At 36.1% G+C, this 13,124-nt stretch overlaps 1 protein-coding gene across 3 annotated transcripts in view; it reads left to right on the forward strand.

The window, feature by feature from the left end:
- LOC129749478 (trafficking kinesin-binding protein milt-like) overlaps nucleotides 1–13,124 on the forward strand; it is a 311,591-nt gene that overhangs the window by 166,638 nt on the left and 131,829 nt on the right. Inside the window, exon 1 of one of the 3 annotated variants that reach the window (XM_055744457.1) lies at nucleotides 8,036–8,726. The exons of the other annotated variants lie outside the window; for them this stretch is intronic. The gene's annotated coding sequence lies outside the window, so the exon portion shown is untranslated. Of the gene's footprint in view, nucleotides 1–8,035; nucleotides 8,727–13,124 lie in introns of those variants that run through there. 3 annotated transcript variants of the gene reach the window in all.

Genomic DNA, 13,124 nt, shown 5'->3' on the forward strand with positions numbered 1-13,124 from the left:
TTCAGGTGAGTTACTTCATCAATTATCATTGATCGATTTCACTCTGAACTGCTAAGTTTTAAAATTATTCCAATGCCAGAATATAAGAAGGGAAGAAAACAGACAAAGAAAAATCGAGCTTGAGACGCAAAATGCTTCCAAAATCAGTTTGCCACGGTTTTAATTTTTCCCTTGTGAATTAAAAATTATCCCCTTATCATTCCACTATTTTTTCGGCAACAAGGCATTCTATCATGCAAAACAGTCAGAAGATCTTTAAGTGATTTTTAACCAACACTAATGGATTTCTAGATCTACAGCAATTATGTCACCGATACTGCTTTCAGCTCATCTACACAATAATATTGAAATTTTAATTTAAAATTTAGCCTAAGGTTTGATATTCTTAATTTGAAAGCTTGGCTTTTTCAATTGCAAATGATTGAGACTGCTCACTTAAGAAGAGTATTAATATTCAGAACTAGCTGATCCCGTACGAACTTCGTTTCGCTTTTAACTCTAAAGCTGATGATTTTGTATTTGGATGGTAATTTGGATGCATTGTCACCAAAAAATTGCTTAAAATACTTAACAGAATTTGCAAGCGACCTTTTTGCTTGTCTACCAAATGGAAATTTAAAATAAGAAATTGATTGACTGTCGAACACCCATGTACGAATTTTTATCTTTTTCGGATGCATAACAACAAAATTATGTCTAAAATATTTAAAAGGCAATATTGACGACCCCCTTTCTGTTATCTTATTAAAAATTTTAATTCATAAATCAATTGTCCGTTTTGTAAAACACCCGTGAATGAATATTTGTCTGGATCTCACGCATAATAAAACAATTATTGCAAAAACATTGAACAGTAAATGTGAACGACCCCCTTTTCTGTCGTCTAATAGAAAGTTTGTTATCAGGAATCGATTCTTGCCGACCCCTGACTCGAGATTTGAAATCTGAAACAATTGAGCGTCCCTCAAAACTTCTATGTCGAAATTTTCATCTCAATCCAATGCATAATAACGTCAATACCGCAAAAACATTGAACAGTTTATATGGACGACCCCTTACGCAGACCTCTGAATAAAAATTCGACTGCTGAAATCAATTAGTCGTTCCTTGAAACTCCCACGTACCAAGTTTCCGTCTTTATCCAATATATTTAAGCATAAATATCGCAAACACAGTGTAAGTATGGACGACACCTTTGGCCGATCTTTGACCCTGAGTTTGAAAATTGGAATCGATTGATCGTTCCTCAAAATACTCTTATGCAAATTTTCATCAAAAACAAATCTATAAAAACGCAAATATCGCAAAAAACATTGAACAGTTGATCTGGACGACCCCTTTTGCCGACCCCTTCTACAAAATTTTATAACTGGAATCATCTCAATACAATGCATAATAACGCCAATATCGTAAAAACATTAAAACGTTGATATGGATGACCCCTTTGGCCGACCCCTGACCCTAAATTTAATACCTGTAATCGATTTGCCAAATTTCAGCTCTCTAGCTCTTAAAATGGCTGAGCCTATAATGGACAAACAAACAAACAAAAAAACAAACAAACAAACAAACCCACAGAAATTGCTTTTTATATATATAGATTAACCCTTCATTTCATAATTTTCTTTATAATTAAAAATTATTTAAAAAATTGTTAATTATGTGAAGGTGAACAAAGATTGTTCAGTTTTATTTGTAATTTATTTGTTGTAATACAATTAAAATTGAAAATTTGGAATGAAAACTTGAAATTCAAGAGCAAATCAAATAAAACTCGGTTCCAGAATTTAGAAACAGATTTTGATAATCGGTTTTTTCTACCTATTTTATATTTAAAGTGTTAACTTTATACATCGAAATTTGAAAATTATAATACTAAATTTCCATATCACGATTCAGTCAAATATCCCAATGAAGAATTCAATGCCCGTTAGTTATGTTTGTTGATTTGTTTATCGGGCTTATCGGTGAAAAGTAAAATACTTCCGATAAATTATAAAATACCAGAGCGCTAATATTTAGAAGCTCAGGGAAAAAATGAAGATAACTTGAGTTTTTTTCTATGTGTTCATCTCTCAACAACGTGTGTTATATTTTCATTGAAAAAATTATATTTATAACGAGAAATTCTTGAAAGAGCTCTTAAAGTGACAATTCTAAAATACCAGATATACCTACAAATAAAAAAAAATATCAACATTTTTTCGCAGTGGTTATTATAGATTCGCGGGTGGTTTTATAAAGGAATAAACCCCTACTACCTCCCCCCCCCCCCCCATCCCCGCAACCCATCCCTTCTCCTTTCACTTACTAAAATGATGGTTTTTTTCACCAGATATTAACGTTCCTTTATATTGACTGATTTTTGAAAATTGGAAAATCACCCCCCCCAAGAGCCGACTCTAGGACCGCCCCTGCATGCTAATTTGCTTATAATGTTTAGAATCAAACCAAAATTTAAGGGAAGTTTTATACATATATTTATTTCAAAAATCAAAAGAAAAGCTATTTGATGGAGCCTTGAATGTAAAATTGAACGCAGTTTTGCTTGATGTCCTCCATCAAAGTCTTTACAGTGTCATCTGGTACCAGTTTCTCAGTTTTTTTCCCCTTTCTCAACATGTCCTTCTCGTCTTTGACTGTCTTCTTGCTCCTCCGAAGTTCCCGCTTCATTATTGCACAGCGCCCATGCGCAGCTCCGGACAGTTTGGCGGGTTCATTTCCTTTGGAACAAAATGGACAGAATCGGCCTCATACCACTCCAGGACACTTTTAGTATAGTGGCATGTTGCCAAATCTGGCCAAAGAAGCGAAGCTTCATCGTACTGCTGCAAGAACGGCAAAAGGCGCTTCTCGAGGCACTCAGATTTCTAGATCTTGCCATTTACTGTGTCCTTTCGTCACGCAAAGGCTAACTCCTCAGTCCGCAAGAGCAGATGGCCTGTGAAACGAGATATTTGGAGGCGATCTTCGACATTTTCTTCTTCTTTTTAAATCTGTCGTCCACATCGAACTTGCTCTTGCCGGTGAAAAACTCCAACCCCGGAATTTGCTTAAAATCGGCTTTTATACACGTTTCGTCGTCTATCACACAGCAGCCATATTTTGTCAGCATCTTCTCGTAGAGCTTTCGTGCCCGAGTTCTACCTTTCCCTTCGTGTTTTTGTTCTGCGGTCCCGGTTTTCTTCCAGATCCTTTGGCGTGGTCCAACGTCAACCGCTCCTGGAACCGCTTCAACACTCCGGAGACGGTTGAATGATGAATGTTCAACATTTTTCCCAACTGCCGGTGCGACAGGTCAGGAAATTCCAGGTGATTGGAATGAATTTGTTCTCTCGACTCGCGCTGGTTCACCTCCATTTTCGTTGAATCGAAAAACACGACTTCAAGTTTGACAGCATGTAAACAATACACATCAATGAGAAAGTGTGCAAAATTTTATTGATTTCTATCCAATTGTAAAAAAAGTTATGCCATGTTGAATATGTTTCGTAATAAGTAATTTCGTGATCGCCCTTTAGAAGAAAATTTCAATCATTGAGAAACTGAGGCAACTCTGAACATTCTTTCGCGTCTTAACTACTAAAGTATGTGTTTAAACTGGCATTTCTATGAAAAGCCTACTTCAACTTTTCTCCGTGTAGTAAAGTGTGTTGCTATGGTTTTCAATTTGTGTTGTTTTCTGTTGAATGGAAAAAGGTCCCGATCGACGAGGTATGCAAAAATATTTTCAATTTGAGATTCTACATATTATTTAGATATTAAACAATCGTTGATGAAAATTTCATTTTTTGGACAATACTGAATATTTCATTGAAAGAAATCATTAAAAAGCAAACATTTTACTTAGTCAATTGTATAAAACGATTGATCTTAAAATCTACTCAAATCGAATCATTTTTCGAGTATAAAATTTATTAACGAAGTCACCTAACTTATAACGAAAGATATTATGAAATAAAAAAATGGTATACTAGTGTTGTCATGGTATAATTGTCAGATAGGGACGCAAAGTTTGCGTGATCATGAGCTTAAGGAGTGTTCTTTTTATAAAACGGACACTTTTTTTGACGTTATCATATTCATTTATTGACCAAATTACATAGAGTTTTCTGTAAAACATTCCAAAACTAATCCAGAACAAGAAGAAAGTGAGAAATTTAACCAAAATTTTTTCAACGATAAAATTGGTGCACTTTTCCTCGAACTCCCCCATAAGCCTCTTTACAGTTTCCAGCTTGACTTTTCGGCTGGCTTTTGTCCACATTTTCTTGAACTCGTCGAAATATGGCGAACTTCAGATAAGTTGCCAAACAAGCACTTTTTGGCCAAACTTTTCGATTTCAATGGATCGCTTATCATGAGTTACCTTCCAATTGCGTTGAAAAATTGCGGCCCAGGAAGAGCGGCTGTGTCCAGTTTGCAATAAGTTTCAGCCGCAGCCCATGTCGTAGAGGTTAACCTTCAAAACTTCTAAGCCAACGGGCATGAGATCGAATCCCGGTCACTGCATACATAGTACACTTTCTGTGGGTTGGTGGTTTTAGCATTTGCTAGCCATCATATCTCCGAGAGATGTACGCTTAGAGTTATGAAAAAAGGAATCTCTTCAAGGAAACATCAAGTTTCATTGAGATCCTGTATGTTTTTGTGTTCATCGTCCATCAAAATGCAACGGTTACTTTGCTTCTTCAAAATCATATCCAGTCTCCGACATCGTGGTGTTCCATGCTCCGTTTAGTATGTCTCTGCTTCCTGTAGGTCTTGATGTGGTCCCTTCGTTTTATGTTCTGGACGGTCCCAACGGAAATTTTCAGTTTCTTGGCAACTCTCCGAACAGAGTTGTGTTCATGTGACAACAAAAGCTTAACACATTTCTTCTCGATTTGTGGATTAACTTTCTCCTGGTTTCGGATCTTGGCAAATCTTCATGGTATGGTGCTCTCCAAACTTCCTGATGATTTGATAAACCGAAGACTTCGATCGTTTCACAAGCTTTGCAATATTTTTACACGATAGTCCATCTGAGCAGTACTTTTGAATTATAAAAACGCGGGTTTCTTTATCAATTCGTTCAAAAAAAAATTGTCAATTCTTTGTCAACAAACTTTTATACACGATGAAACCAGTTTCATCAAATTTGGGTTAAACGTCAACTTTTTATCGTCCGGTGTCTAGGTGTCCGTTTTATAAAATGAACACTCCTTAACAGTTTTCGCCAGAAGCTTTTGGAGAAAAAAAATCCTTCTAAGGCAACTTAGGTCTCCTCGATAGCATTTATTCATGTTGGTAATACGATTGTTCAATCTTCTGGAATAGATCGATTCTCAAGATCGATTCAGCAGAATGGCTCCAGGATAGATTCACCTCAAAAATCGAAGCAAAAGAATCGATCTCTGCAAGATCGATCTTTTAAATTTTTATTAAGAGGCGTGCTGCCTGAGGGTTGCTTTTTGCTGAAGTTAATATAAAAAAGCGGGAAAGCTCAAACATATGAATATCAATTTTATGAGCTGTAAAAAATATATGTTTTCATATTCAACATCAGAATGTTGAACTTTTCATGACTTTGGTTGAGTGTTTATGACATAGTATAGACGTTTTTTACCATTTAATATTTACATTTATGTTTATTAATATTTTCTTATCTTTTCCCCATTTCAGGTGAGTACTTTTGAAAGCTTCCCTTGACAATAATAAACGAAAGCATCGCAACGGGTAAGTTTCAAACAAATGTGAGCTTGGGGTTTCAAAGTTTGAACCCTCTCGTGGATAGTCAGTATCAGGGATGCCAGGTGTTGAGGATGAAAAATCTGGGCAATTTTGAACAAAAGTCTGTGCGTGTCTGTACATAAGGAAGATCACAAATTTGATACAAAACAAAACAAGAAACTTGACAATGTGTGTGAGCGGGGGGGGGGGCTGCTTTTCTGTGGTATTCGGGGTAATTTTCGAGTTGAACTACAGAACAAACACTGTTTCCTACCACCTACCATGTCTATCTTATTTAAAAAAATATATTTTTAATGAGTGGGTTGGTCGAATACCAATGAATACAAGTGACATTTCAGTCCTATCTGGCATTTACGGATCAAATCCGATACATGAATATTGATTTCATCACTCTATTTTGAAAGTCTGTAAAATCTGGGCACTGTCAGCAAAAATCTGGGCAAAATCTGTGTCTGACCAATATCTGGACGAAGGGTCAAAAGTCTTGGTTTTACAGACAAATCTGGGCACCTGGCAACCCAGGTCAGTATACAGAAACCAGTTGAAACCGAGTTTTACCAACCGTTGAACGAAGCTTATCATCAAAATCTTCTACTGATAGAAAAACAAAACTAGTTTGCAAATATGGATTCAGCATTCCAATATTAGTCGGAATCAGTTTCAAAAAAGGTTAATTTTCTTGACTTGTGTAACGTAAATCTGAAACTGTAACCTTATCTATGTATGTTTTTTCTCAATTCCATAGTACATTTTTCCATAATAAATAGGGTTTCTATATAGAAAACATCTAAAACTTAAAGGTCATAGACCTGTTCCTTTCTAGACTTTATGTGAGGTTTTTGAACTTTAGTTGTTTATATATTTTTAGGTATCAAAAATCGGGTAAGGAAATTTTTTTTCCTTAAATAAATGAATTAACTCGTTCAAATTGAACATGCGAGTTTCATGATATGTTCTCAAAACATATACAGCACGTTAATAGTATTTTAACCGTATTAATATTTTATTTGATTGTATTATTTTAAATTCTATGTATATGACTTTTTGAATCCTATGACAATAAAATAATTAGCCTTTTTTTTAATTTCAATGATCAAAAGTATAAAATTGGTTTTGGCAATCATTCGGAACATGAATCTCATATTCCAATAATTTCAACAATTTATGTTCAATTATCGTAGCTTGTGTGTTTTAAAATGCATTTTTTCTAAATTTTAATACGCTCGAATAACAACTTGTAAATAATTTTACGAGATTTCTGCCACTGATTCGTCGACCAAATTTCCAAGACCACTGTTAATTCAAAACACGGTACAAACATACGGCCCCTGCAATTGCATAACTAGCCGGCGCTTTAGAGTCGACATTCCTTTTAGACCGGCCGGTATTCAACCATATCTGTAAGTTTGAGCTATTCACCGCTAGGTAGCAGTACAAGTTTGTTCATATTCGCTTTTAAGAAGTTGGGTCTTGCCTACGTCGAAGGGGCAAGCATTTGCGCAGTTGTTCGTTCTGGTATCAGCTCCAGTGCATGTCGACTTCTTATATTTTTTTCCTGTTTTTACTTTCGCGTTTCGTTTTGCATCTGCACTGACAGCTGTCAGTTTTTCTGCCCATTTGGCTGATGTCATGCTGAAGCAACTAGCAACGCAACGCAACGCAACGTTCCAATAAGATTGCGTTGCGTTGCATTGGTATGTCATGCTGGCGCGACCTGTCACTTTGAAATTCCCTACAAATCATCACTTCTCTACATCTGATAATGCTTTGAATCGTCTCCTTTCTTTCCGGAGCCATCAAAAACTCATCAAATCACGACCCGGATTGCAAGAATGCCGAAATTTGAACCGACAAAATTCCTTGTTTTTTTTGCCGGAATTAAGAATTCATGAAAATTTTCTCGCCGATTAAGATAGTTTTTAGTTTATTATCACAAGTTCGGACAGATCTTCGTACTATTGTGCTTAAAACCCGGAATCACTGCTTCAAATCGAGAAAAAACAATGTTCCTATTGGATTTCCTACTAGTCGCGCTACTAAACACATTGGCATCAGATTGGTCGCGCTACTCAAAGCAACCAGTATGACAGGTCTGCGCGATTTCCATGGAGATCAAATGAGAGCTGGTTAGTCGTGTGAACGTTGCGTTGTAGGTCGCGTTGCTAGTTGCTTCAGCATGACATCAGCCTTTGACGTTTCACGGCAACCACAAACACAACAACACGCCTGCTTTGATGGTAGTTTGGTCGATTGAACCGATTGAACGAACAACACCCCTCCTATCGGTGGTTGTGTGCAGCTGTGCGCTGGACGAACTAGTTTTGCAAAAAACATGAGAGTGATTACGCGTTCGGACGATTTGCTCGGGACTTTTTTGTGTTGTTCGATTCAATCATCATTGCGGAAGAGTTTAATTTAGAGACAAATTCGTGCCCTTGTTATCTGTGTTCTACGACCGTTTTGGAATAAATTGAATATTCGTTCGTCGTGCGTGTTATTTGTGGGAAGAGAGAATATTGTGTGTGTGGAAATCTTATGAATGGTCCACTGGATCACCAAGAGTCGAAAGTGGTTTAGCTAAATGGGAAGAAAAACCCCGTGAGCAGCGAACGGCCACTTAATAATTCAGTGCCCCTTGCTCGTGAAGTAAAAATTCAATGTCAGTGTGATGAACGACGAACGAGGCAAAATTGTTGAGCAGTTTTGCATTCTCGTTTTGTGATGGTGTAGTCTAGGCCAGGCCTACTACTGTGACTACACCCGCTCGTTTTTACGACGAGATTCTCTGAGTCATTTTTGTGAAAAGAACGTCATCTCCAGACGTACTGGAAGAATCTATCCGCTGAAGGAATAACAACAACGACAACAGACTGAGAAGTTCTGCTCAAGTCCAACAAGTAAAACATCAAAATTTGGACCAGCAACAATATTATTTGGCAGAAAGCCAAACATCACATCCCTCTTTTTGATTAAATTGTTTCTGGTTACCCAAGGTATTATAATTTTCGATAATTTTATTACTATTTTTAAGTTTTTTTCATTCTACGTAATGACATCATCAATCATTCATCGCCGATAGTTTACATGGAAGGTCACAAAACGGTAACGTTTCCATATGGAACGGAAACCAGATTGAGGGAAACAAGACAGAAACGGTACCTAGACAAATAACACCGGAAGTTTAAGGTCGTTTGTCATCTACCTTTTCCATCTCATTCACGCCCACGCTTTAAAGAAAACAAAAAGCTCAACAGTATAGACCCAAAACAGTGGGTAACCACACCTGTTCAGTGGTCAGCCAGCAAGCCAGAGCGTTGTTGTTTTTTTTCTTCATTAAATTGTGCAATCCGCGCACAACTAGATCAACCAGATGCAATGCTGTTCAATGCTCAAGAAACCGTGGCCCACAACACCACACATGTTCGTAACAATATCAATCTTCCATATACCACATATTGAAGAGGAGTTAGCCACTCTAAAATTGCTCAAAAAACCACGTCTTACCCATCATCATCATCAGCTGAGCTCTGGTGGATTTCGCGCCGCGATTCATAAATGCGAATACCAGCTCTAGAGAGACGGTCAAACAGAAGCGAAAGAAATAACAACAGTTTTGAAGGCCACCAAACCACCATATTGACCGCTGGGGCCGATCGATTCACGCGAGTCAGGCTCCCGCCCGGCCACAGTTCACCGCTTTCGGTCGGACAAACATGTGTGTGGGGCTCTCGGTTGTGGCAGTTTTTTTTTTTTTGTTGACTTTGTTCACTTTGTTACCATTATTTTTTTTCTTCTTTTATTCGGTCGTACGCCGGTTGTTTGAAGTTTCTTATATCCAGTTGATTAAATATAAGAAAAAAAAATAGACGGCTATTATGGCTCTATGGAGCACTATACATTATAGTAGTATCTCGTAGCCACCATTTAGGGTGGTTGATTCATACTACCCTATTATCACCGCGGTGTGGCAGTGATATGCTCACTGAACAGAGTAGTGGTGTGAGGTGGAATTTATTGAAATTCCAGGGGAGGCCCCGGTCCTGTGGGGCTGGAATTGTTATGTTGGTTTTTTTATAAACTCCATTGATAACGGTTTAAAAGATTGCTTTATTAAGCATTTGGTATGTTTTCCAATTGCTATTGGTTATTTGCTCAAATTTTCAATTTCATTTTAGTAGTTTATCAATTTGTTTTTACGATTCGATACTTCAGTTACTAATACTTACACTTTGTTATTCAGTGTACTTTTCTTGGATGTCATAGGACATTTGCTTCAAAAAGATTACATTTTTTGAATTTCATCACTATAGTAACAAAAAAAATCAAAATTTTCACTAAATTGGGTCGAGTTGAACAAAAGCTTGCATGCAATATATTTGTACACAAGATTTTATCAATTTTTTCAATAAAATACCTTAACCTTTATTTATTTCCCCCTTCGGGATTTTCTGAAAAATCGAAGGAGAGGTGGTGACAAAAGAAGAATCTGATATTTGTTCAGGCCCAACTAATTAATCGTATGGAACCAAGTTTGGCATAGGAAGATCTTACTTGGGTTCAAGAAATCATTCTATGTTGGTTTAAGGCCCCCATCTGCTTCCAGTGAATCGAGCAAATGAAACCAAATTTGACATGAGATGGTATTTGGTAGCAGAGAGATTTATTAACAGGAGTATGAAACGTTACACGATTACTCTATTAAACGTGTGACCAACATCTATTTGCATAGTTTTAGTAAATTTTGTTTTCAAGCTTCGTTTTAATTGGATTGAAGCTTTTTTGCCTTGAGAGCATTGGAGATTAATGCTTAAATTTGACCAAAAAAAACTTAAATCAGACAAAAAAAAGCTTAAGTCTGAGAGATGTTCTTCACACGGCTTCTTTAACGTTGCATCCGGGTGTTATAAAAAGGATGAAGACATCTCCCTCCTTCAATTGAGAGGATAGAGAGAAGAAGAGGGACTCGCATAGGTTTGTTTCATTACTCGAGAACAAACAAATGGAATCAAGTTTGGCATGAAAAAATATTTGGGCAAGATAAATCTTTCAAAGCTGATTTGAGACCCCTCCCTCGTTTCAGCGGAAAAATGTTAAGGAGGGGGACTACAATACATATTTTAGCAAACATCGAGAACTAATCAGCACGGGATAGAAAAATTAATTTTTTTTATTGTTAGAGCAAGTTCAATGGTGTTGGGAAAAAGTGGTAGAAATTTTGACACTTACGGCATATTTTGAAAATTTTGCCATGCAAAAACATTTTCAAAATCTGTGGCCTTCTAGTTTTTTTACAACACGTGTTGTATTTTCGCATGCTGTGATGCAAAAATAGCAATATTTCTATCACATACGGCTGAAATAGAAACAGTGTTGTAAAAAAATACAACACCCCACGATCTTGAAAACATTTTTGCATGGTAAAATTTTCAAAATGTCAAAATTTCTACCACTTTTTCCCAACACCAGTGAACTGGCTCTTAAAGACCCTTCCCTCATTCCAACAAGAATATAGAAAAGAAGAAGGAGGTACTTTTACTGTGCCGGAATTTTTTTAAGGAAATAGAACAAAGTTTGGCCTGGGAGCGTATTTGAGCTCGAGAAACATGAAGGTTGAAGGTTCCTGGCAATGTGATAAGCCTCCGTTTTCCAGAATTTTTGGAAATAAGCCTGATTATCCCTGATTTCTGTTAATATGATGGAAACTGAACGGAAATGACGGAACAGTTTTAAAGACATTAGGGGAGTTCGAAATGTGGATTGCTTCGACCGAAATTTCCGTTAAACCATATATCTAAAGAAACTATAGTAAACAAAGAAGCGCAATCTGATCCCTTTTGAAATAATAAGCTTGCAACCCTGCTGTAGCACTGCCTTTAAGACTGCTTGGTTTTGCTCGATTGGAATGACACTGACAGAAAATCAAAAATTCCAATCGTGACATTTCGTCTCTTTGTTTACTATAGGCTCGTTACATATATCCTTATTTTTATTTCTCATGTCTCTGAATTTTGAAAAAAAAATTGGCAACCCTGGCGATAAGATATGAAGAGGAGAGGAGATCTCCCATATAATTAAATTTGGAAGGATATTTGGGTGCAATAATGGTTTCTGATTTAATTTTTTTATTTGTCCATCTTCAGTGGGTAGATAAGAAAGAAAGAGAAGGTAATTCGTTCCGATAAATGGTTATTACGACTGTTCAAAACCCCTTCATTTTTCCAAGGCGTAGATGGCAAGGGATGCTCTTATATAAGTTTAGTATTGTTCAAAAATTAATCAAACAAAAGGAATGATATATTACATAATCAGGAGGTATGATAACAAGAGTATTCGCGCGTAAAAATTCTGTAACGATGGAGACCCCTTCCCTGGGAAAAGGATATGACATACAAATGAATCATGAATTTTGGCATACCTACCAATTTACAAAAGTTTAAATTTTTAACTATGATTGATAAATCAAAATTTAGATGAAGCTTTAAAAAAAGGAACAGAAATCATTTCAAAAATTTAAATCATACATCTTTGTACAGCAATTGGAAATTAAATTGGCTGTTTATAAGCAAGGTTGCCGAAATCACAGAAAACTTATAATTTCACAGTATTTTGTGCAAATTTTCATCACAGAATCTGTGTCACAGATTACTGAATTTCGGAAATGGTCACAGATTTTTTTATTTTTTGCATGTATTTCCAAATTTAGAAATTTTATGTCAACATTAATTTTGGGTTTCTAACTTTTATTTCCCTGACCCCCCTACCCACATTTCCTTTTCAGCGTCAGCTTCTCACAGCTATTTAAACGCCACAAAAAAAAAAAAAAAAAAAAAAAAAAAACATTAATTTTGGGTTTCTAACTTTGATTTGGAAATCGTGCTAAGATTGGTATTTGATTTTTCTTAAATGAAATGTGAAAAGACTCATTTCTTCATGACTTTTCAAAGAAATTTTTGCTGTTTCCATTACAGAATATCTGGGTAAAATCGCAAAAAGTCAGAAGTTTTTTTTCGCAAAAACACAGATTTTTTTTCGGCAAACTTGCTCAAAAGTGGTTGCTTCTGAAACATATTGAAATTTAATTTTAAATTATGTACAAATCCATCAAAATTTAAATTATTTAAGTTTATAATAATAAAAGTTAATTGATTATAATAACAGTAAAGCAAAGCACACCGGACCAGCTAGTTATTTATAAAATAAAATAAAAGTGGGTTTCTGTCAGATATATCTCAGCCAAGATCGATCACTATCAATCGCAGCTAAAATCCGTGAACGCAACGCTCATTTCAAAAGAACGTTCCAAACTCTTGAAAAAAACAAATAGTTTTTCTTCTAATTTTCTAATAGAAGAATTTCCATCCAAATGCTGCTTCACTTATCAAAAAAGTAGC

Source organism: Uranotaenia lowii, chromosome 2 (assembly GCF_029784155.1).
Source record: "Uranotaenia lowii strain MFRU-FL chromosome 2, ASM2978415v1, whole genome shotgun sequence".
In the NCBI taxonomy this organism is placed as follows: Eukaryota; Metazoa; Arthropoda; class Insecta; order Diptera; family Culicidae; genus Uranotaenia; species Uranotaenia lowii.